This window comes from Oncorhynchus nerka, linkage group LG8 (genome assembly GCF_034236695.1).
Source record: "Oncorhynchus nerka isolate Pitt River linkage group LG8, Oner_Uvic_2.0, whole genome shotgun sequence".
NCBI classification, from domain to species: Eukaryota; Metazoa; Chordata; class Actinopteri; order Salmoniformes; family Salmonidae; genus Oncorhynchus; species Oncorhynchus nerka.
Window position 1 is genome coordinate 48743020 of NC_088403.1, and position 27103 is coordinate 48770122.

General features: G+C 41.5%; 1 pseudogene; it reads left to right on the forward strand.

Annotated features, from left to right (window-relative positions):
- The first annotated feature begins 19901 nt into the window (after nt 1–19901).
- On the forward strand, nt 19902–25925 carry LOC115133852 (uncharacterized; annotated as a pseudogene).
- The last annotated feature ends 1178 nt before the right edge of the window (nt 25926–27103 follow it).

The window sequence follows — 27103 nt, forward strand, 5'->3', positions numbered from 1 at the left end:
TCCTAACTGACCTAAGACAGGGAATTTGTACTAGGATTCAAATGTCAGGAATGGTTTAAAACTGAGATTAAATGTATTTGGCTAAGGTGTATGTAAACTTCCGACTTCAACTGTATACTGTAGCCTATACTGTGAATAGTTGTAGTGGTTTTTATAGCTGTACTACTTGAATACTTGGATTTAAAAGTATATAGTCCTAATAAACTTTTTTCCCTGATATGTCATGCACTCATAATAAAATAATTAAAACCATAATCTTGTTTCTTCACTCTGGTTTGATAGTGTCCTTTCCAAACAACGGCACTGTACATAATGTTGGAAGGCTAGCCAGGCCAAACTACAGATAATCTATCCTTTTCTATAAACCAACATATGGCCATCATCATATGACTGGTAACGAAAAAGTATGAACATGTAATGCACTCACTACTGTAAGTCGCTCTGGATAAGAGTATGCTAAATTACTAAAATGTCGTGAATGATGAGATCCTTCCTTTGCCTGTAGTCTGTTCCCTTTGTGGAAGTTTACTGCCCTCTGCTGGATAGGTGGTGTACACACAGATCAGGGAAGTCAAGACATCGCCGAAGAGCAGGGTTTTCCAAACTCGGTCCTGGCTAGCCCAGATTCCCAATCACCGAACCTCATAACTAGCTACCAAGAAGCCATTTCAGGCTCTCAATCATATTAGAGTAGCTAGCTTGTCTTACGATCTTAGCTGGCATGCCTGCTGACAAGGTTGGTAGACTTTAGAAAAGAAAGCAATAACTAAATGTACTGAATAAGACTCACATTCCCTTCAATCTTTTACCCAGATTTTAACAGAGATGCAGAGAAGTATGCTTAGACATGCAGAAAAATAAAAAAAATAGACCGTTTTTTAGATATATATTTTTATATATAGAATTAAGCACAATGATTATGGCTCTAGATTGCAGGAAAAACGTTTTAATGTGTTTGAAAAAATTAATGTACGGACGGGGCCTAGCCCCCCTACGGACCACCACTCAGACATTCTCACGTACTTTGTGCTCCCTCAGATTTTTTGGGTGCATGACGCCCCTGGTCACATGTGAATGACCACACAAAATGGAAGGAGCCATTTAAGTAGAACCACAAATCACTAGTAAAAGAGTTTTATCCTGTAAGGACAACGATGGCGATCAAACTCAAGATGTTGGACACAATTAAAGCTAAGAGTTTGGGGTTTAAAGGAAGTTGTTGATATTCTTTCTTAGAAACACAGGAATACATGTCAAATTTTGTAAGCTTCGTCTTCGACCCTTTTACAATTCAGAGTTGCATCAGCAAATTGATTTTAGAGTTTGATTTGTCTTGAATTGTTACAGATCAGAGATGAATTATTACAGAATAAAATCTAAATTTAGAGGTTCAAAGCAAAATACCTTCAATGTCCAGCTTTGTCCCGTTTCCAAACAGGATCTCCCCACAAAGCCACAGCACAGTACTAAGTTCCAGCATCAGACAGGCTGAGGTTCCTCTTGGGGAGGTTGTAGACACATTGATCACTCCTATTTTCGTGTGGGTAAATTATTCTGGATGGGATTCTCCTGTGCCATGTCTGAACCAATAGACACCGTGTTCTCCTGCACAGATCTCAGTGTGTATTATACAGTTCAGAATCACAGAGTCTCCTGGCTGGACTGACTAAGACATAGGCTGCTGAGTTAGATGCTGGTTCCTGGAATCTGCATCCTTTATAACACAGTAAAACCAAGGTTCTCATAATTGTTTTTGTTTTAATATAACCGCTTAAAAGAGCCTGATAGGCACATGATAATACATATATTTGTTACTTACCCTAATGCAAAAGAAACACACCCTTTCCGAAGATCATGGCATCAATCTCGTGTGGCACTGTAACACATCCCCTTATCTGATGGTCTGGCGTCTTCAATAGTAAGCACAAAACTAGCTCCACTTTCCTTGCTACAAACCAGGTGCTGTTGTTAAACTCCCCATAGAATGTTGGAGTGAATGTAAAGTGATAGCATGCAGACTGAAGCTTGTCCCACTGTCATCTTGAACCATTTGAAGTAACTTCCTTCAGTTTCTGAGATGAAACATCTCAAACCAACTGTGTATCCAGAGATGAATGTATTTAGGACATTAGACTGTCTGGTGGTAGTAGACCACCCTTTAGAAAGGACAAAAACAAAGATTTACATGACTTGAATATCTTCACATGTTTTTAGTCTCTTCTCATCCCTCTATTCTGTCAGCATTTTCTAATGCATTTAGTTTTCATACATATGGATTCCTTAAACCTACCTGTACTAAATGTCAGCAAAGAAAATAAACGTAGTTGGGTCATTGTATAATTCCACCTCCGATGACGGCATCTTCTCATGCGTAGACTAGTCGTCCTGTGTTACAGATGGGAGTGAGAGTCAAGAGGTTATGGGTGTCTTTTTATACACTACTGGAGTGTGGGTCCACAGGCCTGATTGGCTGCTGTGACATCAGTAAACAGACAGAACAGGACAGCCGTACCCTCCCCTCTGACCTTTTTCTGTCCTCATGCTACATGGCTTCAAAAAGCTATCGAGAGAGAAGCACACCCTATGGAACATATGCAAATATGCTTGCCCTCATTTTAGATCTTGAATTTGAATGTTTATGGTAATACGGCGTGATTATTATTGGAAAGCTCCAATTTACACACTCAAACAGTGGTGGAAAAAGAACCCGATTGTCATACTTGAGTAAAAGTAACGATACCTTAATAGAAAATGCCTCAAGTAAAAGTGAAAGTCACCCAGTAAAATACTACTTGAGTAAAAGTATTTGGTTTGAAATATACTTATGTATCAAAACGTGCCGTCCTTGGCCAGCTCTCCCGCTATCTCTCTCAGAATGACCTTCTTGATCCAAATCAGTCAGGTTTCAAGACTAGTCATTCAACTGAGACTGCTCTTCTCTGTATCACGGAGGCGCTCCGCACTGCTAAAGCTAACTCTCTCTCCTCTGCTCTCATCCTTCTAGACCTATCGGCTGCCTTCGATACTGTGAACCATCAGATCCTCCTCTCCACCCTCTCCGAGTTGGGCATCTCCGGCGCGGCCCACGCTTGGATTGCGTCCTACCTGACAGGTCGCTCCTATCAGGTGGCGTGGCGAGAATCTGTCTCCTCACCACGCGCTCTCACCACTGGCGTCCCCCAGGGCTCTGTTCTAGGCCCTCTCCTATTCTCGCTATACACCAAGTCACTTGGCTCTGTCATAACCTCTCACATGGTCTCTCCTATCATTGCTATGCAGACGACACACAATTAATCTTCTCCTTTCCCCTTCTGATGACCAGGTGGCGAATCACATCTCTGCATGTCTGGCAGACATATCAGTGTGGATGACGGATCACCACCTCAAGCTGAACCTCGGCAAGACGGAGCTGCTCTTCCTCCCGGGAAGGACTGCCCGTTCCATGATCTCGCCATCACGGTTGACAACTCCATTGTGTCCTCCTCCCAGAGTGCTAAGAACCTTGGCGTGATCCTGGACAACACCCTGTCGTTCTCAACTAACATCAAGGCGGTGGCCCGTTCCTGTAGGTTCATGCTCTACAACATCCGCAGAGTACGACCCTGCCTCACACAGGAAGCGGCGCAGGTCCTAATCCAGGCACTTGTCATCTCCCGTCTGGATTACTGCAACTCGCTGTTGGCTGGGCTCCCTACCTGTGCCATTAAACCCCTACAACTCATCCAGAACGCCGCAGCCCGTCTGGTGTTCAACCTTCCCAAGTTCTCTCACGTCACCCCGCTCCTCCACTGGCTTCCAGTTGAAGCTCGCATCCGCTACAAGACCATGGTGCTTGCCTACGGAGCTGTGAGGGGAACGGCACCTCAGTACCTCCAGGCTCTGATCAGGCCCTACACCCAAACAAGGGCACTGCGTTCATCCACCTCTGGCCTGCTCGCCTCCCTACCACTGAGGAAGTACAGTTCCCGCTCAGCCCAGTCAAAACTGTTCGCTGCTCTGGCCCCCCAATGGTGGAACAAACTCCCTCACGACGCCAGGACAGCGGAGTCAATCACCACCTTCCGGAGACACCTGAAACCCCACCTCTTTAAGGAATACCTAGGATAGGATAAAGTAATCCTTCTCACCCCCTTAAAAGATTTAGATGCACTATTGTAAAGTGGCTGTTCCACTGGATGTCATAAGGTGAACGCACCAATTTGTAAGTCGCTCTGGATAAGAGCGTCTGCTAAATGACTTAAATGTAAAATGTAAAAATAAATTTAAATGCTAAACTATAGTCAAGTATCAAAAGTGAAAAAAATAATTTCAAATTCCTTATACTAAGCAAACCAGACAGCACCCTTTTTCTTTTTTAAATGTACAGATAGCCAGGAGCACACTCCAACACTCAGACATCATTTACAGATAGCCAGGAGCACACTCCAACATCATTTACAGATAGCCAGGAGCACACTCCGACATCATTTACAGATAGCCAGGAGCACACTCCAACACTCAGACATCATTTACAGATAGCCAGGAGCACACTCCAACACTCAGACATCATTTACAGATAGCCAGGAGCACACTCCAACACTCAGACATCATTTACAGATAGCCAGGACCACACTCCAACACTCAGACATCATTTACAGATAGCCAGGAGCACACTCCAACACTCAGGCCTCAGGCATGGTCAAGGATAGCATGGTTTGGTACACGAATCGGGTTCTCAGTCGGTCCAGGTTCAAATACCAACAGGTAAATCCAAACAGTCCAGGTCATATACAGTAAATCCAGATTATATATATTGTCTCTTTTCCCCCATCCCCTTCTTCTCTCTCTTCCTGGTTTGTCTTGACCCGTTATCTGTGAGTCGGCCCCACCTTCCGAGCACCCTTGCTTCTGGAGATTGTAGTTTTTGGAGGCTGGCCATTTTGTGATCTGTAGTTCTGGCCGGGGTGGCCATTTGAGTGAGAGGGCAGAGCCTGTTTATTAGTTCTGCCGTCACATATCTGCCATTTATCACTCTGCCCCCTTCTTTGCCACAGTGTGTTTTTGTCAGCTAAAAGTAAACCAAGCCTTGATGAGTGCACGGCCCACCCTCCTGCCTCCCTGAAAATAACAACATGAAAACTATGGGCTGAAAGTGTTGGACCTGAGGGCAGGTTATCAACCTCCTCAGAATCCCTCAGTGCAGCATAAATAGTGAAATCGAGTGCATGTTGAACAAAGACATCACAAGGCTTTTCAAAGGCATTATCAACATCATTATTTGCATGCAAATCAAACTGCCTTGGTAACAAACCATAACAAATCTCAGAAAGAGCTCACACCTAAAAAGATACTCCTTGATATTTGAATACTCCCCAAACGTTCTCAAGTCATTGAAAGCTTTTATGTTATGTCCTTTATGTGTTATGCCATTTATAACACACTATTTCCTCTGCAAGATGAACATCGTGACAACAACAGGTTGTGGTCTGCATAAATGTGGTACGAGTGTGGTTCGGAGAGACAGAGAGTTTGAAGAAGGTGGGGGTGGTTTCATCCAAAAGGGCACCCTGTATTCCTTACATAGTGTACTACTTTTTGCAAGGGTCCATAGGGCTCTGGTCAACAATGGGTCCTGCATGGTCAAACGTAGTACACACCCCAGAAAGTATTCACACCCCTTGACTTTTCCACATTTTTTTGTGTTACAGCCTTAATAAAACATTTATTACGTTTAGATTTCTTGTCACTGGCCTACACATAATACCCCATAATGTCAAAGTGGAATTTTTACAAATGAATTAAAAATTAAAAATTAAAAGCTGAAATGTCTTAATTAAGTATTCATTATGTTTTCAATCCCTTTGTTATGGCAAGCCTAAATGAGTTCAGGAGCAAAACTTTGCTTAACAAGTCATAATAATAATGTTATTGGTAGATGGGTAAAAAAAAGCAGACATTGAATATCCGTTTGAGCATGGTGAAGTGGCACAGTCGTCTAACACACTGCAGTAGCTGGTTCGAATCCAGGCTGCACCTCCTCCATAGGGAGGCGCACAATTATAAGCGTCATTCTAAATAAGCATTTGTACTGACTTGCCTAGTTAAATAAAGGTTAATTAAAAAAAAATATTGGTACACAACCTTCACCACAGTGTTCTCCACTCAAATATAATATATGTTTATAGATGTGTTGTTGTATATTTGATGTATTTCTAAAATAAAGGTTCAATATAATAAGTAATAAACTTGAGTTCTTACTGATTTTTCTAGTGGTAAAGACTGACTTCAAAGAGACCTCATTCAAGCTTTCCATCCCCCACTCAGCCTAACTTCTGCTCCCTCTGGCTCCACAACAAACCCCCGCCTGGCCACCTAGAGGTGTGAATACCTAGCCAGCCTACAAGTAGAGGATGGTAAGTGCTTTACAGCTGAAAGGGACTTGGGACCAGCAGCATAATCTTGTGTAGAGGGCGTGTTGTAGGTACAGTCATTGTAAATAACGTGTACATTAATTTATTCATTTATTTATATATTTTTTTACTTTGTGTTTGTAGTGTCTTCACTTATGACATTAGATCAGTGTTGGCTGCTAACTTGGCCCTTGTCTTAAATATTTCACCTCTGTGTTTGGAGACATTGTATCAGCATTTTTGTTGGGTCTCCTGTTAGTACATTTTATGTAGGGAAGCTAATGATCCATAATGTTTGACATTCCTGGGAGTGTGTAAACTTGTATTTGTTATTAGCATAGAATTTTTGTATGTTTTCTATGTAGTTATGTTCTTGAAAATGTATCAATTTACCAATTTGGCTACTTGGTTACATTTGGGCAAATTGTGAAGGACACCTGGGTGACTTCATACTAAATGTCATGTAGCTTGCTCATTCTTCAAGTTATCAGTACAACAAAAATACAAAAAAATGTTGTTTTTTTTCTTTGTATTTTCTTCTACCAGAGCTATTGTGTTATATTCTCCTACATTCATTTCACATTTTCACAAACTTCAAAGTGTTTCCTTTCAAATGGTACCAAGAATATGCATATCCTTGCTTCAGGGCCTAAGCTACAGGCAGTTAGATTTGGGTATGCCATTTTAGGCGAAAATTGAAAAAATGATGCTGATCCCTAAGAAGTTTTAAAACAGTTACAGAATTGAATGCCTGAAATAGGAGAAAACTGAGAATGGATCAACAACATTGTAGTTACTCCACAATACTAACCTAATTGACAGAGTGAAAAGAGGAAGCCTGTACAGAATAAAAATATACCAGAACATGCATCCTGTTTGCAGCAAGGCACTAAAGTAATATCGCAAAAAATGTGGCAAAGCAATTCACTTTTTTTCCTGAATACAAAGGGTAAATGGAATGGAGCTAAGCACAGGTAAAATCCTAGAGGAAAACCTGGTTCAGTCTGCTTTACACCAGACACTGGGAGATTAATTCACCTTTCAGCAGGACAATAACCTAAAACACAAGGTCAAATCTACACTGGAGTTGTTGAACAAGAAGAGAGTGAATGTTCCTGTTTTGACTTAAATCGGCTTGAATATCTATGGCAAGACCTGAAAATGGGTGTCTAGCAATGATCAACAACCAATTTGACAGAGTTTGAAGAATTTCGAAAAGAATAATGGGCAAATCTTGCACAATCCAGGTGTGGAAAGCTCTTAGAGACTTACCCAGAAAGACTTACAGTTGTAATTGCTGCCAAAGGTGATTCTAACATGTTTTGATTCAGGGGTTGAATACTTATCTCATCAAGTTATGTTAGTGTTTCGTTTTTCATGAATGTTTTACACATTAGAATGTGTCTTCAACTTTGACATGAAAGTAGTATCTTGTGTCAATCGTTGACAAAAAAAAGACAATTAAATCAATTTGAATCCCAATTTGTAACACAACAAAATGTTTAAAAAATCTAGGGGTGTGAATACTTTCTGAAGGCACTGTATAAGGAATAGTGTGCCATTTCGGATGCAGACCTTGTTTGATTGATGTTATAGGTAGATATTTTTGTCCGTTTGTCAGGTAAGTGTAAACAAGGCTTTGATTGGCGGCAATATGAAACTATGAACAGAAAGTGTTGGAGGTCAAATAAGGTCAAAAGTATTGTTTGTGGGTTATCAGAATCCCTGTGTCCAGAAGAAATACAGATTTCCTAAAAGTGCATGTTGACCAAAGTTACCACACGGCTTATCACAGGCCCTAGGAGCACAATTAGCAACATCATTATCTAGTATGCAAATCAAACTGCCTTGGTAACTAACCATAACAAATATAACTCAATGTCTCAGAAAAGATGAGGTGTGATCTCAAAAGCACTGAAGAAAAAAATGTTGATGCCAAATTTGTGATGGCTTGATGTCTGATTGTTTTATTGTTCCGTGGAAACTTCTGACCACAAAGATGTATGTGTTTTTTCTTCCATCGAGGTTCACACCAGCAAGGTGACACTGACCACAGTTTGAAGATGCTGAGTCTGCAGCGAATGCATGAGATGAGTCTGCTGAGAGTATTGACATCTGCCTCGGCACATTCAACATTAGTGCAGTAGGCCTAATGGTAATGGATCCATTCCCCATGCATTCAAACACGTCATGGATGCACTATGGTTGAAGTAGGCCTACAAGTGTTAAAGATGTGGAATAAAACACATTAAATGTGTGGTTATTTTACTAAGCAGCAGATGGCGGTGTACAGGTGTCCCAAACCCCAGGTGTCCACCATACATACCATTGTACATCATGCGTTCATATAAATTAAACCATAAAAATTGTGATAACAGCAGATAATGTTTTGAAATATCATAGTGTCTGTCTGTCTGTCTGTCTGTCTGTCTGTCTGTCTGTCTGTCTGTCTGTCTGTCTCTGTCTTCCAGCGGTTCAGGTTGCTTGTCTTTCTTCAGCAGAGAAAGCGTGTTTACCACAGTGTATATTAACGTGGCCTAACAGTGTCACCATTATACAAACAACATAAAATAAAATAATTTTATACAAACAATTTGTATTTTATTGTTTATTTCACCTTCAAGATACATTACAGGTATTATGAGTTTGGTCAAAAGGGACCCAGTTTTGTTGCAGTTCGCATCCTAAAGCTTATTTATACCAAATTAGAGATATTCACCCATGTCAAAGTCATCTTTAATTTAAAAAAAAGTTAAAGTTAAAAGTTTTAGAATAAATTCAAAATAATAGTTTTTAAGATTGATTGCTATCTTTCTGTCAAGACTAGAAGAGACCCAGTGATGTTCACCTCATCAGGTCTCGCTCTACACTGAGCTGCTACTTTCTGTCATTCACAGCACAGGAAGTGATGCTCCCCTCCTCTATTTAAAAAAAATATAGATATATATTTAACCTTTATTTAACTAGGCAAGTCAGGATGGGGGGCAGTATTGAGTAGCTTGGATGAATAAGGTGCCCAGAGTAAACTGCGTGCTACTCAGGCCCAAAAGCTAAGATATGCATATTATTAGTACATTTGGATAGAAAACACTCTGAAGTTTCTAAAACTCTTTGAATGATGTCTGTGAGTATAACTGAACTCATATGGCAGGCAAAAACCTGAGAAAAAATTCAACCAGGAAGTGGGAAATCTGAGGTTTGTAGGTTTTCAAGTCTTTGCCTATCCAAGATACAGTGTAAATTTAGTCCGATTGCACTTCCTAAGACTTCCACTAGTTGTCAACAGTCTTTAGAACCTTGTTTCAGGCTTCTACTGTGAACGGGTAGCGAATAAGAGCTGTTTGACTAAGGGGTCTGGCAGAATGCCAATCTCTAAGTCGCGCGCGGCCGTGAGAGCGAGCTGCATTCCCTTTCCTTTCTAAAGACAAAGGAATTGTCCGGTTGGAATATTATTGGAAGATTTATGATAAAAACATCCTAAAGATTGATTCTATACAACGTTTGACATGTTTCTATGAACTGTAATGGAACTGTTTTGACTTTTCTTCTGGACCTAGTGCTCGCGCCTTGTGAATTTGGATTTGTGAACTAAACGTGTGAACAAAAAGGAGGTATTTGGACATAAATTATGAACTTTATTGAACAAAACAAACATTTATTGTGGAACTGGGATTCCTGGGAGTGCATTCCGATAAAGATCATCAAAGGTAAGTGAATATTTATAATGCTATTTCTGACTTCTGTTGACTCCATAACATGGCGGGTATCTGTATGGCTTGTTTTGGTCTCTGAGCGCTGTACTCAGATTAGTCCATGTTGTGCTTTCACTGTAAAGCTTTTTTGAAATCTGACACAGCGGTTGCATTAACCTGTTACTCCTACCCTCTACTTTTTCGAACATTCTGTTAAAAATCGCGCAACATTTCAGCGCCCTGCTACTCATGCCAGGAATATAGTATATGCATATGATTAGTATGTGTGGATAGAAAACACTCAGACGTTTATAAAACTGGTTAAATCACGGCTGTGGCTTTACCAGAACGGGAGTTTCATCGAAAAGCGCAGGAAAACCTGATCACTGAAAATGGAAAAATATATTGCTGCGCGACTTGAACCCATTGATAAAGGTGAACCACAATTAATGAGGCTGAGGTTGCAGTACCTACAGCTTCCACACGGTGTCTAGAGTCTTGTCATTTGCCTACGATTTGTTTCTTGGTCAAACAGATACAAGGCAGCACAGTTCTTCAGGTCTAGGACCGGATATTTTGGTTGAGTTTCTAGCCGGACAGTTTTCCAGACGGACAGCTATAGAATATACTTCGTCTTGTGATTAATTTGATCGCTTTTTAACGTTTACTAATACCTAAAGTTGCATTACAAAAGTATTTCGAAGTGTTTTGTGAAAGTTTATCGTCGACTTTTTGAATTTAAAAAAATGACGTTACGTTATGAAACGCTGTTTTTTTCCGTTGATCACACAGTCTACATATAACGATATCTAGGCTATATATGGACCGATTTAATCGAAAAAAAGACCCAATAGTGATTATGGGACATCTAGGACATCTACCAAAAATTCAGAGATTTCCATACCCAACTATAACATCTTCCGTCAAGATGGAACTACCAAAGGGGGCGGAGTTGCAGTCTACTGCAGAGATAGCCTGCAAAGTAATGTCATACTTTCCAGGTCCATACCCAAACAGTTCGAACTACTAATTTTGAAAATTACCCTCTCCAGAAATAAGTCTCTCACTGTTGCCGCCTGCTACCGGCCACCCTCAGCTCCCAGCTGTGCCCTGGACACCATTTGTGAATTGATCGCCCCCCATCTAGCTTCAGAGTTTGTTCTGTTAGGTGACCTAAACTGGGATATGCTTAACACCCCGGCAGTCCTACAATGTAAGCTAGATGCCCTCAATCTCACTCAAATCATCAAGGAACCCACCAGGTACAACCCTAACTCTGTAAACAAGGGCACCCTCATAGACGTCATCCTGACCAACTGGCCCTCCAAATACACCTCCGCTGTCTTCAACCAGGATCTCAGCGATCACTGCCTCATTGCCTGTATCCGCCACGGAGCCGCAGTCAAACGACCACCCCTCATCACTGTCAAACGCTCCCTAAAACACTTCTGTGAGCAGGCCTTTCTAATCGACCTGGCCCGGGTATCCTGGAAGGACATTGACCTCATCCCGTCAGTTGAGGATGCCTGGTCATTCTTTAAAAGTAACTTCCTCACCATTTTAGATAAGCATGCTCCGTTCAAAAAATGCAGAACCAAGAACAGATACAGCCCTTGGTTCACTCCAGACCTGACTGCCCTCGACCAGCACAAAAACATCCTGTGGCGGACTGCAATAGCATCGAATAGCCCCCGTGATATGGAACTGTTCAGGGAAGTCAGGAACCAATACACGCAGTCAGTCAGGAAAGCTAAGGCCAGCTTCTTCAGGCAGAAGTTTGCATCCTGTAGCTCCAACTCCAAAAAGTTCTGGGACACTGTGAAGTCCATGGAGAACAAGAGCACCTCCTCACCTCCACCGATAAATCCACGATTATTGAAAGCTTCAATAAGCACTTCTCAACGGCTGGCCATGCCTTCCGCCTGGCTACTCCAACCTCGGCCAACAGCTCCGCCCCCCCCGCAGCTCCTCGCCCAAGCCTCTCCAGGTTCTCCTTTACCCAAATCCAGATAGCAGATGTTCTGAAAGAGCTGCAAAACCTAGACCCGTACAAATCAGCTGGGCTTGACAATCTGGACTCTATTTCTGAAACTATCTGCCGCCATTGTCGCAACCCCTATTACCAGCCTGTTCAACCTCTCTTTCATATCGTCTGAGATCCCCAAGGATTGGAAAGCTGCCGCAGTCATCCCCCTTCAAAGGGGGAGACACCCTGGACCCAAACTGCTATAGACCTATATCCATCCTGCCCTGCCTATCTAAGGTCTTCGAAAGCCAAGTCAACAAACAGGTCACTGACCATCTCGAATCCCACCGTACCTTCTCCCCTGTGCAATCTGGTTTCCGAGCCGGTCACGGGTGCACCTCAGCCACGCTCAAGGTACTAAACGATATCATAACCGCCATTGATAAAAGACAGTACTGTGCAGCCGTCTTCATCGACCTCGCCAAGGCTTTCGACTCTGTCAATCATCATATTCTTATCGGCAGACTCAATAGCCTCGGTTTCTCGGATGACTGCCTTGCCTGGTTCACCAATTACTTTGCAGACAGAGTTCAGTGTGTCAAATCGGAGGGCATGCTGTCCGGTCCTCTGGCAGTCTCTATGGGGGTGCCACAGGGTTCAATTCTCGGGCCGACTCTTTTCACTGTATATATCAATGATGTTGCTCTTGCTGCGGGCGATTCCCTGATCCACCTCTACGCAGACGACACCATTCTATATACTTTCGGCCCGTCATTGGACACTGTGCTATCTAACCTCCAAACGAGCTTCAATGCCATACAGCACTCCTTCCGTGGCCTCCAACTGCTCTTAAACGCGAGTAAAACCAAATGCATGCTTTTCAACCGATCGCTGCCTGCACCCGCATGCCCGACTAGCATCACCACCCTGGACGGTTCCGACCTTGAATATGTGGACATCTATAAGTACCTAGGTGTCTGGCTAGACTGCAAACTCTCCTTCCAGACTCACATCAAACATCTCCAATCGAAAATCAAATCAAGAGTCGGCTTTCTATTCCGCAACAAAGCCTCCTTCACTCACGCCGCCAAGCTTACCCTAGTAAAACTGACTATCCTACCGATCCTCGATTTCGGCGATGTCATCTACAAAATGGCTTCCAACACTCTACTCAGCAAACTGGATGCAGTCTATCATAGTGCCATCCGTTTTGTCACCAAAGCACCTTATACCACCCACCACTGCGACTTGTATGCTCTAGTCGGCTGGCCCTCGCTACATATTCGTCGCCAGACCCACTGGCTCCAGGTCATCTACAAGTCCATGCTAGGTAAAGCTCCGCCTTATCTCAGTTCACTGGTCACGATGGCAACACCCATCCGTAGCACACGCTCCAGCAGGTGTATCTCACTGATCATCCCTAATGCCAACACCTCATTTGGCCGCCTTTCGTTCCAGTTCTCTGCTGCCTGTGACTGGAACGAACTGCAAAAATCGCTGAAGTTGGAGACTTTTATCTCCCTCACCAACTTCAAACATCAGCTATCCGAGCAGCTAACCGATCGCTGCAGCTGTACATAGTCTATTGGTAAATAGCCCACCCATTTTCACCTACCTCATTCCCATACTGTTTTTATACCTTTTTTTTTATTTTTATTTATTTACTTTTCTGCTCTTTTGCACACCAATATCTCTACCTGTACATGATTACATCATTTATCACCCCAGTGTTAATCTGCAAAATTGTATTATTCGCCTACCTCCTCATGCCTTTTGCACACATTGTATATAGACTGCCCATTTTTTTTCTACTGTGTTATTGACTTGTTAATTGTTTACTCCATGTGTAACTCTGTGTTGTCTGTTCACACTGCTATGCTTTATCTTGGCCAGGTCGCAGTTGCAAATGAGAACTTGTTCTCAACTAGCCTACCTGGTTAAATAAAGGTGAAATAAAATAAAAAAAATAAAATAGGAGTGCCAACAAAGAAGATGGTCAAAGGTAATGAATGTTTTCTATTTTATTGTGCGGTTTGTGTAGCGCCGAATATGCTAATTATTTTGTTTACGTCCCCTGCGGGTCTTTTGTGGTGTTACATGCTATCAGATAATAGCTTCTCATGCTTTCGCCGAAAAGCATTTTAAAAATCTGACTTGTTGCCTGGATTCACAACGAGTGTAGCTTTAATTCAATACCCTGCATGTGTATTTTAATGAACGTTTGAGTTTTAACTAATACTATTAGCATTTAGCGTAGCGCATTTGCATTTCCAGAGCTCTAGATGGGACGCAAGCGTCCCGAGTAGAAGCAAAGAGGTTAAGGAGAAGTATATCTTTAATTCCATGCATAACACTTGTATTTTCATCAACATTTATGATGAGTATTTCTGTAAATTGATGTGGCTCTCTGCAAAATTACCAGATGTTTTGGAAGCAAAACATTACTGAACCTAACGCGTCAATGTAAACTGAGATTTTTGGATAATAAATATGAACTTTATCGAACAAAACATACATGTATTGTGTAACATGAAGTCCTATGAGTGTCATCTGATGAAGATCATCAAAGGTTAGTGATTCATTTTATCTCTATTTCTGCTTTTTGTGACCTCTCTTCGGCTGGAAAAAATGGCTGTGTTTTTCTGTGACTAGGCACTGACCTAACATAATCGCATGGTATGCTTTTGTTGTAAAGCCTTTTTGAAGTCGGACACTGTGGTGGGATTAACAAGATGTTTATCTTTAAAATGGTGTATAATACTTGTATGTTTGAGGAATTTTAATTAAGAGATTTCTGTTGTTTGAATTTGGCGCCCTGTACTTTCACTGGCTGTTGTCAAATCGATCCCGTTAAAACTTCTTGGCGCACCCATCCCGTTAGCAGGATCATTTTCGTCAACATCCGCTAAATTACAGAGCTCCAAATTCAAATGAAATTACAAAAAAGATTTAATTTTCATGAAATCACAAGTGCAATATAGCAAAACACAGCTTAGCTTGTTGTTAATCCACCTGGTGTGTCAGATTTCAAAAAAGCTTTACAGCGAAAGCAAACCAAGAGTTTATGTAAGGACATCTCTCTCAGCAGACAAAATATTACAAACAGCTAGCAGCAAAGCAGATTGGTCACGAAAGTCAGAAAAGTAATAAAATGAATCGCTTACCTTTGAGGATCTTTGGATGTTTGCACTCACGAGACTCCCAGTTACACAATAAATGTTCCTTTTGTTCGATAAAGATCCAAAATACCTCTATTTGGTTGGTGCGTTTTGTTCAGAAATCCACAGGCTCGAGCAGTCACGACGGGGCAGACGAAAATTCCAAATAGTATCCGTAAAGTTCGTAGAAACATGTCAAACGTTTTTTTGTATTCAATCCTCAGGTTGTTTTTACAATAAATAATCGATAATATTTCAACCAACAGCTTTTTCAATAGGAGAGAGAGAGAAAATGTCTGCTCTAAGCTGTTGAGCATGCAAAACTCTGGTGACACCAAGCCACCCACTGATAGAATGTGATCATTCTCGCTAATTTTTCCAAATAAAAGGCTGAAACTATGTCTAAAGACTGTTCACTCCATGTGTAAGCCATAGGGAAAGGAATCTGGTTGATATCCCTTTAAATGGAAGGAAGGCATGCAATGGAACAGGGAGATTCGTTTCTCTTAGGCACTTCCTTGTTGGATTTTCCTCAGGTTTTCGCCTGCAATATCAGTTCTGTTATACCCACAGACAATATTTTGACCGTTTTGGAAACGTTAGAGTGTTTTCTATCCTAATCTGACAATTATATGCATATTCTAGCTTCTGGGCCTGAGAAATAGGCAGTTTCATTTGGGTACGTTTTTCATCCAAACATCAAAATACCACCCCCTACACTCAACAGGTTAATGGGATTTCAGCCGTAAGAAGTTTTAATTAAGAACAAATTCTTATTTACAATGACGGCTTACCTAGAGGAAAAAGGCCTCCTGCGGGGACGAGGGCTGGGATTAAAAATAAATGTTGGACAAAACACACATCATGACAAGAGAGACACCACAACACTACATAAAGATACATGAAGACAACAACACAGCATGATAGCAACACAACATGACGACAACATGGTAGCGAAAGAACATGGCAGCAGCACAACACGGTAGTAGCACCTCTAGCCCCAACCATAGCTGCTGTCTCAAGAGGATCAAAGTTTATGGGGAAATAAATGGGGTTTGGTAAGTGTTTTGGATAAACGCTGCAAATAAGGTCTGTGGATAACACAGGTTTAGGAAATCTTATATGATTGTGTTCTGTGAGATCATCGTCATTAGCTTACGTCACTTTAAGAATTTTTAAGCATTTATGTAACCAAAAAAGCACATAAAAGCTTCATAATTCATAAAGGTCATGTTAACTGACTAAACAAAATGTATCAGATCTCCTAAGCCTGTGTTAACCTCAGACCTTATTTCTGTTGTTTATCCAAAAACTCTCCAAAAACCCCATTAATCTTCCCATAGTCTTTGACCAACGGCTAACTAATTTCTGTTTTTTTAGGACTAAAAGCTGGCGAGCTCTATTGGGTTACAGAGCACCACAACAACAATCAGTAAATTCTATATTACAAGGGGAAAAATATTCTAAAGATTATATTCGTTCTTCATCAGTGCTACACTGATATCAACACCACCTTCCGGAGACACCTGAAACCCCACCTCTTTAAGGAATACCTAGGATAGGATAAAGTAATCCCTCTCACCCCCCCTCCCCCTGAAAAGATTTAGATGCACTACTGTTCCACTGGAGGTCATAAGGTGAATGCACCAATTTGTAAGTCGCTCTGGATAAGAGCGTCTGCTAAATGACTTAAATGTAAATGTAAATGTAAACATTAAAACATTTGACATTATCTTGTCGCAGCATAAACAACATTTGACTCCATCTCCATCATTTGACCTTTAGGTGTCTTCTTATTTCTGGACCTCTTCTGACAGAAACTCAGTGCTGTGTAGTTCAGAGAATCCGGGTCCTGATCCGGAACCTGTAGAAAACATATAATAAGACGACACATATCAAACAAATCTCAACAAAACACACAACTCTAATCAAGTACTGTTAATGTACGAAAACAAGTAAATATAACAGTTTCTATTACCTGGCTATTTTGTGGCTGCAGTTGAGCCCCGATATCTGAATAAGAACATCATTATTTGGGTCAGGACACAAACAGTTGTTTAAACATACATTTTACTCTGTGTTACCGTACAGACATTTGGTCAGAGATAAATATCCTGTGCATGTGGTTTTTTCACAATTTAGAATCTAAAATATGACACATGCGCCTTGCTGAAAACGTTTATGGTCCTCCATTGTACCTGTGTTGTGTGTTTTTGAGTCTCGTCTGATCTTGAGGACCAGGATGAGAATGACTATCAGTAGAACAGCAGTCACAACACCCAGGATCACAACCAGGGGAAGGAGGCACATGGTTCCATCATCATCCTCTGCTATGTCATCACCCTCTGCTACAGGACTGATAGTTCCATTACACTCTCCTAATACATGAAATGGAATCAAATCATTCTGTGACAGAGCAAAAACATGTTTGTGTTTTTTGATTCCTTTTTGAAACATGGCTTTGAATCTGCATGAGAAAGAAAAAGAAACTCACCATCTTTAGATGACTCTGGGTTTTCCTCACCACCATTGTGCCCTGTAACATTGAGATGTGTAAGAATAGAGAAGTCTTTTTTTCTAAATAGAATTCTACAAAATATGTCCATCAATGGTCTGCCTTTGTTTCATGATAACTCATGATTAGCTTGCTAAACATTTTCTAATGTATCAAAAGCCAGATAAATAATTGAAAACGTACCTTTGATTTTTAGATATGTTGCGTTGACAAAGAACATGTGGCTCTGTGGAAACAATCCACAGAAATACAGACCACAGTCAGCTATTTCCACTTTTGTGATTTTGAGAAAGACAGTGGTGTGGTTGCTGAACATTTCCAAATGGCTCCTTTGAAAACCATTGTGGAGATAAGGTGTTGAATTAAAGCCGTACATAGACGAGATGCACACAGGCTCTGATCCGTTGACTTGCTTGAACCATGCTGTGTGTCCCACAACTGTTGTAACATTGGAGCACTGCAAGGAGATGGTATCCCCAATACGGACCACCATAGTCTGAGACTGAGAATCCAAAACAGAGACCAAAGCTGAAATACAAAGAACAAAGTCCTACGTTATTGACTATAATCGGTGATATCACATGTACATGTTAGAAAAAAGTGGTGCACTAAACGTTATCATGCAATGCACTCATCTTTGGTTCTAGGACAGATGATACAATAAATTTTAGTCTCGATGTTAATTAGCAGTAGCTTACTTACTCAATCCATAGAGCAGTAAAGCTTGTAGGAAGGTTCTGGCCATTCTGTTTGTAGATATATTCTGCGCTGTCTGCCTGAGAATCAGAAAACATCTCTTAATTCACCCTGAGAACACAGTGAGGTCAAAATGTAGGGGAAGTAGTAGGGGGCGTAGTAGTTGGTATTGGACCACAATGTCGATTTACAGGAAGCAGAAGTGACACTTACATAAAGTGCATTAACAAAGTATTAAGACCCTTTCCCTTTTCCCACATTTTATTATTCTAAAATGGATTATTCATTCTTTCCCCTCATCAATCTACACACAATACCCGAGAATGACAAAGCAAAAACAGTTTTTTGCAAATGTATTACAAATTTAAAACAGAAATACCTAATTTACAGAAGTATTCAGACTACTTGCTATGAGACTTGAAATTGAGCTCAGGTGCATCCTGTTTCCACTGATCATCCTTGAGATGTTTCTACAACTTGATTGGAGTCCACCTTCAAATCAAATTAATCAAATTCTATTGGTCACATACACATGGTCAGCAGATGTTAATGCGAGTGTAGCGAAATGCTTGTGCTTCTAGTTCTGACAGTGCAGTAATATCTAACAATTCCCCAACAACAACCTAATACACACAAATCTAAAGGGGTGAATGAGAATATGTACATATGGATGAGCGATGGCCGAGTGGCATAGGCTAGGTGCAATAGATGGTGTAAAATACAGTATATACATGTGATATGAGTAATGTAAGATATGTAAACATTATTAACGTGCCATTATTTAACTTCACTAGGGTAGGGGGCAGTATTCGGAATTTTGGATGAAAAGCGTGCCCATATTAAACTGCATGCTACTCAGGCCCAGATGATAGGACATGCATATAATTAGTATATTTGGATAGACAACACTCTATAACTTCCAGAACTGTTAGAATAATGTCTGTGAGTATAACAGAACTGATATGGCAGGCGAAAACCCGAGGACAATCCAACCAGGAAGTACTATTATTTTGAAAGGCTGTTTTTCCATAGAAAGCCTATCCACCATACAAAGACTTAGGACCCAGTTCACAAGCTCTGTGGCTTCCTCTACATGTGGCCAGTCTTTAGTCATTGTTTCAGGCTTTTACTCTGAAAAATGAGGGAGTTACAGCACTTTCAATCAGTGGCCAGTGGAAATTTCCATTCATCAGCCATGCGCCTGATCGGGAACACGGCTTTCTTGTTTCTCTTTTCCTACTGACAAAGCTTTTGTCCGGTTGAAATATGATTTATTATTTATGACAAAAACAACCGGAGGATTGATTTTAAACATCGTTTGGCATGTTTCTACTAACTTTTATTGTACTTTTTAAAAACGTTTTGTCTGGACTTAGTACACGCGCCTTAAGCATTCGGATTACTGGACAAAACGCGTGAACAAAAAGGAAGTATTTGGTCATAAAGAGGGACATTATCGAACAAAACGAACATTTATTGTCTAACATGGAGACCTGGGAGTGCCATCAGATGAAGATCATCAAAGGTAAGTGATTAATTTTAGTGCTATTTCTGACTTTTGTGACACACAAATGGCTGTATGGGTCTCTGTGGCTAGGTGCAGACCTAACATAATCGCAAAGTGTGCTTTCTCCGTAAAGCCTTTTTGAAATCTGACACAGCGGTTGCATTAAGGAGACGTTTATCTTTATTCGTTTGTTTAACACTTCTATCATTTATCAATGTTTATGATGAGTATTTCTGTAATTTGATGTGGCTCTCGGCACTTTCACCGGATGTTTGTTTGAGACAATGCATTTCTGACCATAACGCGCCAATGTAAACTGAGATTTTTGGATATAAATGTGAACTTTATCGAACAAAACATACATGTATTGTGTAACATGAAGTCCTATGAGTGCCATCTGATGAAGATCATCAAAGGGTAGTGATTTATTTAATCTCTATTTCTGCTTTTTGTGACTCCTCTCTTTGGCTGGAAAAATGGCTGTATGGTTTTCTCTGACTAGGTGCTGACCTAACATAATCATTTGGTGTGCTTTCGTAGTAAAGCCTTTTTGAAATTGGACACTGTGGTTGGATTTACAAGAAGTTTTAAAAAAATGGTGGATAATAATTGTATGTTTGAGGAATTTTAATTATGGGATTTCTGTTGTTTTGAATTTGGCACCCTGCAATTTCATTGTCTGTTGTCGAGGTGGGACACTAGCGTCCCACTTGTACCAGAGAGGTTAAAGTGGCATTGTTTAAACTGACTAATGATGCATTTATCCAGTGATTGGGTCTCAATGTAGGCAGCAGCCTCTCCGAGTTAGTGATTGCTGTTTAGCAGTCTGATGGCCTTGATATAGAATTTTATTAACCATGTGATTATTCATGTCTTTATTCATGACTATTTATTATTCATAACTTCAGAGTTCACTGTTTGAAGTAGGACTATGATAGAGTAGGCTGTCCTCATCCTTCTCTGTTGGTCTCAAAATAGCCAATCAGTCCTGGCCTGGGCCCAACACTCCAGCCATGTAAGACAGTCACTGTAATCTGACAGACAGAACGACTAGTCTACACATGAAGAAGATAATGACGAAACTGTCTTTCCAGCCCTCTGTTATTTCCAGCAGGTAAGGCCAGGTACACTATATATACAAAAGTATGTAGGAAAAAAAGTATATTCAGATTACCTTCACAGTACAAAACATGTCCTAACATTGTTTTCAAAACCTCCACACAATGACTCTCCATACAACAAATCATATTTAACTTCTGAGAGTCCATTGCTTGCTCAAAGCCTTGAGTGGGCCGGTGGCTGTGACATTTAGCCTCCTTCTAAGGCTGTTCGGAAGACTCTGGCTGTAGTGTCTATTTTTTCATTTTGAGTGTTAATAACAATAACCTGGGTGTCCTCTTTAGCCTTATCTACAAGGCTTGCTGCCACCAAATGCGCCTTGGTTTGGGCAAATCTTTTTTTCCGAGGGGTATTTGTTTTGTTTTTTAAAATTGTATGTTTTACTTCTGAGGCGTAGGATGTTAACCTACTGTACATTCCACCCACTCTTTTGCTAGTTTAATCCCTCCAGTCGTTTCGAGACCCAAGCTCCCTACCTTTGCATGTTGTACAGCCCAACTTTGAAATTATGAATGACAAGCCAGGGGTTATACATTTGCTTGTACTTGAACTGCAAATTACACCTGCTCCGAGCACTTCGCCAGGGGATGCATTGACCCCCTCCCCCAGATCTCCATCTCCCGCTGAGTCTGACTCGCTAGCAGCCCTACTAGCTAGTGGAGGTGCCAGTGGTGATGCTGAACTGGCAAGATTAGCAGTGATGCTAGCTAAGGCATCACCATCAGGAACAGTTTGCCCCTCACTCCTCTCCTCCGGCATTAACAGTTCTCTGGCTCATTCTAGGTTCGATTCACCATCTTTCTCTGGATTTTTCGACTTGAAAATTGTCATCAAACTCGATTGTCTTTTCTTACCCATTTTTTGGGGGGGTTTTCCCACGATTCAAATTCAGTAGTGAGACGACTAAGCCTACGCTAAATGATGTGATTATGTAGGGACCTCTTCACTAGCTGACCACCACTACCAAGACCTGTGTCAAGATCAGTTACTTATAACACCGGCCCTCCCCATAACTTATGTACAAAGAAGAGAGCAGGTCTGGAATCAGTGTGACAGGATAGGATGATTACACAGAATATTTACAGCACTTTTACATTATGGTCTTTCTGGGGGGCAATTTGATTTAACGCAGATTGCTTTTATTAGAACGTCTACAGTGCGAATAGTGAAACAATTAATAATTAATGCCGCGAGAGGTATCCGGGCAAATAGGTGCCGGAACAAACAAAGTCAAATCTGAGAGGTGCCGGATCCTGTTCCGGCAGGATACAGCTCAAATTAAGATCTGACAATGCCCCTGTGCACAAAACGAGGTCCATACCAAAATGGTTTCTCAAGATCGGTGTGGAAGAACTTGACTGGCCTGCACAGAGCTTTGACCACAATCCCATCGAACACCTTTGGGATGAATTGGTGCAACGACCGATTCCGGTGAGAGTTATCTGGCCCAAATGTATATATTACTAGGGGCTCGGGCCGATTCCGGTGAGAGTTATCTGGCCCAAATTTATATATTACTTGGGGCTCGGGCCGATTGGGGCTACTCTCTGGCAGATGATTACACAGACTGTTTTATATATTTAACATTTCATTATTTATTTTTCCATATTTTCCTCATTGTTTCTGTGATCAAAAAATAGAATTAACATTTAAATGAAATTCTTTGAGTCATATGTAGTATTTTTAGTATTTTTATACTTTGTTCAAGGCAATTGATAAGCATTACAACTTTGTGGATGGAACCTCCCAAGGGGCCCAGCGGTCTAAGACACTGCCTCACAGTGCAAACTGCGTTGCTACAGATCCTGGTTCAAGGCTCTTGCTGGCTGTGACCGGGAGACCCATGAGGTGACGCACAATTGTCCTTGTCCCATCGCGCTGTAGCGACTCCTGTGGCAGGCTAGGCGCATGCACGGTCACCAGGTGTATGGTGTTTCCTCCGACACAACATTTTTTGTGGATGGGTATAATTTGTATGTATAATAGTAATATTTAAAATGACTGAATCGGGTAATTTTGTATACATTTATTTAAAAGTCGGCTGAATTCTGGTAGACAGAAACGGTCCGATGCACTTGGGCCGATTCTGGGCAGTCGTTCATTTTGATTCCGGGCTGAGTTGACACCCGATGCCGCTTCTGGGCCGATACATACTTTTGGTCATGTTGTTTATATTGTGTGTTCATGGTGTTCACCGTGTAACTATTATGGACTTGTTACAGTACATGCTTGAACTATGATATGTGTATACTTTATTACAGTTTTTTTCTGAATGCTTTAAACACTAACAGTGATTCTTGAAGCACTATCCCTGAAACCATTAACACTTGTAGCCAATGCATTCGTTCTCTGCTTTACACTCAGTTTGCAATTCTATAACACACTTTTTGCAAGACTGTAAACACAACTGATTGCTTTACACCCAGTGTGCAGTTTAATAACACACTTCTAGCAAAACTGTAAACATTGATCTCTACATTGCTACACTATTTCGCCAATTGCCTTTCCACGTTGACGTGAAAACACTTTTAGATTATGAATTCACTTACAAATCAGAGCTTGACCACTATAAATAGGCCACATGTAAACATTTGGTTTGGACAACAATGGTGGCCAATGTTGGACAGCGAGTCAGAGGGGTGAGAACTAGAGGAGGACGAGGAGGAGGAAGAGGAGGAGGAGAAGAAAGAGTTGAAATAGGACGGGGGAGAAGGAGAGGATGGGGAAACAGTCAGAAAAAACAGTAATACTGCTGTCACTGAGACTGATGTTTGGAAGACCTTCATCCCTGGAACAGTTCATTTAGATCGCTTCATTTCTGACGTGCTTACCACAGTCTACCGCTAATGGTGTAAGCTCACAGTTGAACACGCTCCAATGTTAATGCTAAGTCTTTATGCTTCCTCCAACACAGTTACATTCAATTGGGAGTTTAATAACCTCGGTTTGCTGCGGGGAGGAGCAAGAGCCTTTTTGTGAGGACTATTTCAGATGCCATGGTGTCAGACGTGGGGATATATTACTGTCGTGAACGCGATTATGACCCCACGAATTTCGGGACTGGTATATTTCTGATTCATGAGGATAAGTATTTCAGAAGTTCAATTACGTGGCCTTGTCAGAATCTTTGTTTATTATAATCTTATAATGAATATTTAATTCAATATTTTTATTCAGTAGAACCTTTCTGTTTTTATGTGCAATGAACGGTGCACATACCAAGACCCAGCATGTTGTTCAGGAGGCTGTGTTTGAGACAGTCCAGCCAGGAGACTCTGTGACTCTGAACTGTACAATACACACTGAGACCTGTGCAGGAGAACACAGTGTCTATTGGATCAGACATGGCTCAGGTGTATCACATCCAGGAATCATTTACACCCATGGAGGCAGGAGTGATCAGTGTGAGAAGAGCCCTGAGGCTGGGTCTCATATACAGAGCTGTGTCTACAACCTCCCCAAGAGGAACCTCAGCCTCTCTGATGCTGGGACTTACTACTAGGCAGTGACCTCATGTGGGGAGATACTGTTTGGGAACGGGATCACGTTGGACTTTGATGGTGGTGACTTTGCATCCCAGATAGGAATCCTGTTCCCTCTCTCCATCATAAGAAATGGAGTTCTCCTATGCTGCCTCATCATTTACATCCTCCTCTATAACACAAATAAATAGATAAAGCAAAGGACAGTCACTGGAGGGGAATATGTCTTCCTAGCATATATTACCTAGCATATTGCTTGTACGTTTTTTGTATATGCTTTTGCCAAATCCCTGTGTTTGCACCTATTGTAAGCATGAATAAATAGCATTGTAAACTGAAGTCATTATGTATTGAGTTCGTGAGTCAGAGCTGGGCTTTGTACACTTGCTGAATGCTTGAGAATGAAAATGGCCTTGTTTGTTTTCTTTACACACTAATCTTATTGAGCAGCGGGGTCTGGTGTTTCGACCAGATGAACAGATGAAGAGAGGTGTGAAAAGCAAATGTGTGGTTTTGATGCACTGAGTGGTGTGGTGAGAGCTGAATGCCAGACATCCTGTGGCCCAGGTTGCTCATTTTCAATAGGGAGATAATGACGCACAGTGGAAAGTTACTGGTGGTGTCCCTCAGCCCAAACCCCACAAGTGCTTCACCATCCATAGCATCTGTTGGCAGGAACATTACGACTGGTGAAACATACTATTACTGGGACAAGACTAATCATTACTGAAAAAGAGAAAACAATAAGTAAATTGATAGTAAATATAAATGCATAGGTGCTAAGCATTCATTTATTTTATGGCACTTCTATAAGAGAGCGTAACATACAAAGGCCATTTCATCCCAGCGTGATAGTCATCGAGAGCCATGTAATTTTCACCTCAGCAGGTCTCACTCAACACTGAGCCGCTCCTTCCTGTCACAACAGGAAGTGATGTGTTTCTTACTGGCCACTCCTCTACACAAGGTCCCAATATGTTTGAAATGACACGACATCTCAGAAAATGTGCCTAAGGTCAGACAATATTAACAACAACAGGAAATGGAACATTAGATTTATTGTGTATATTACATTTTTTACATTTAATTTAAATTGAATAGTGATAAAAACCTCTTCTGACATTGGCCTTAGCTTTATCTATTTCCTACTGCAAGATCAAAATGGTCTATGTTCTAAACATTTATGAAAACAAAACGGAGCCTTTTGGTCTTCATTTAAAGTTTTCAAATTTGATTTTCGAAGATAAATTGGAGAACTAGGCGGGTCTTTTGACTTTGCAACTTGGCCAGATAGTGACTACTCTATGTCCTGGTGGTGTAGATGATGATGAATATGGTCAGACAGCAGAGGAGAACTGCAATTCTTATGATGGAGAGAAGGACCAGGATTCTGATCTGTGAAGAAAAGTCACACCCACCTTCTCCATGATGCTTAGTGACCTTCTGTTCACCATACTCAACAGAATTTGGACATACATTATGTTCCCCTTTTCTCTCACAGTAACTTTCCATACACAAAGCTCATCCTCCCCATTAATTGACACATAACAAATACATTCATTATGCAGATAACAAATCAATGTAAATAGGTCGGTGGCCATTTGATTAATTGTTCAGGATGTTAAGGACCCTTTTGGTCTTAGACTTGGCGTTTTGGTACCGCTTGCCATGCGGTAGCAGAGAAACCGTCCATGACTTGGGTGATTAGAGTCTTTGACCATTTTGTGGGCTTTCCTCTGACACCGCCTAGTATAGAGTCCCAGTGATGTACTGGGCCGTACGCACTACCCTCTGTAGCGCCTTACGGTCAGATGCCGAGCAGTTGCCATACCAGGCGGTGATGCAACTGGTCAGTATGTTCTCGATGGTGCAGCTGTAGAACTTTTTGAGGATCTGGGGACCCATGCCAAATCTTTTCAGTCTCCTGAGGGGTAAAAGGTGTTGTCGTGCCCTCTTCACAACTGTCTTGGTGTGTTTGGACCATGATAGTTCGTTGGTGATGTGGACACCAAGGAACTTGAAACTCTCGACCCGCTCCACTACAGCCCCGTCGATATTAATGGGGGCCTGTTCGGCCCACCTTTTCCTGTAGTCCACGATCAGCTCCTTTGTCTTGCTCACATTGAGGGCGAGGTTGTTGTCCTGGCACCACGCTGCCAGGTCTCTGACCTCCTCCCAATTGGCTGTCTCATAATTGTCGGTGATCAGGCTTACACTGTTGTGTCATCGGAAAATGTAATGATGGTGTTGGAGTCGTGCCTGGCCGTGCTGTCATGAGTAAACAGGGAGTACAGGAGGGGGCTAAGCACGCATCCCTGAGGGGCCCCTGTGTTGAGGATCAGCGTGGCAGACGTGTTGTTACCTACCTTTACCACCTGGGGGCAGCCATCAGGAAGTACAGGATCCAGTTGCAGAGGGAGGTGTTTAGTCCCAGAGTCCTTAGCTTGGTGATGAGCTTTGAGGGCACTATGGTGTTGAATGCTGAGCTGTAGTCAATGAAGAGTATTCTCACATATGTGTTCCTTTTGTCAAGGTGGGAAAGGGCAGTGTGGAGTGCAATAGATCTTGCATAATCTGTG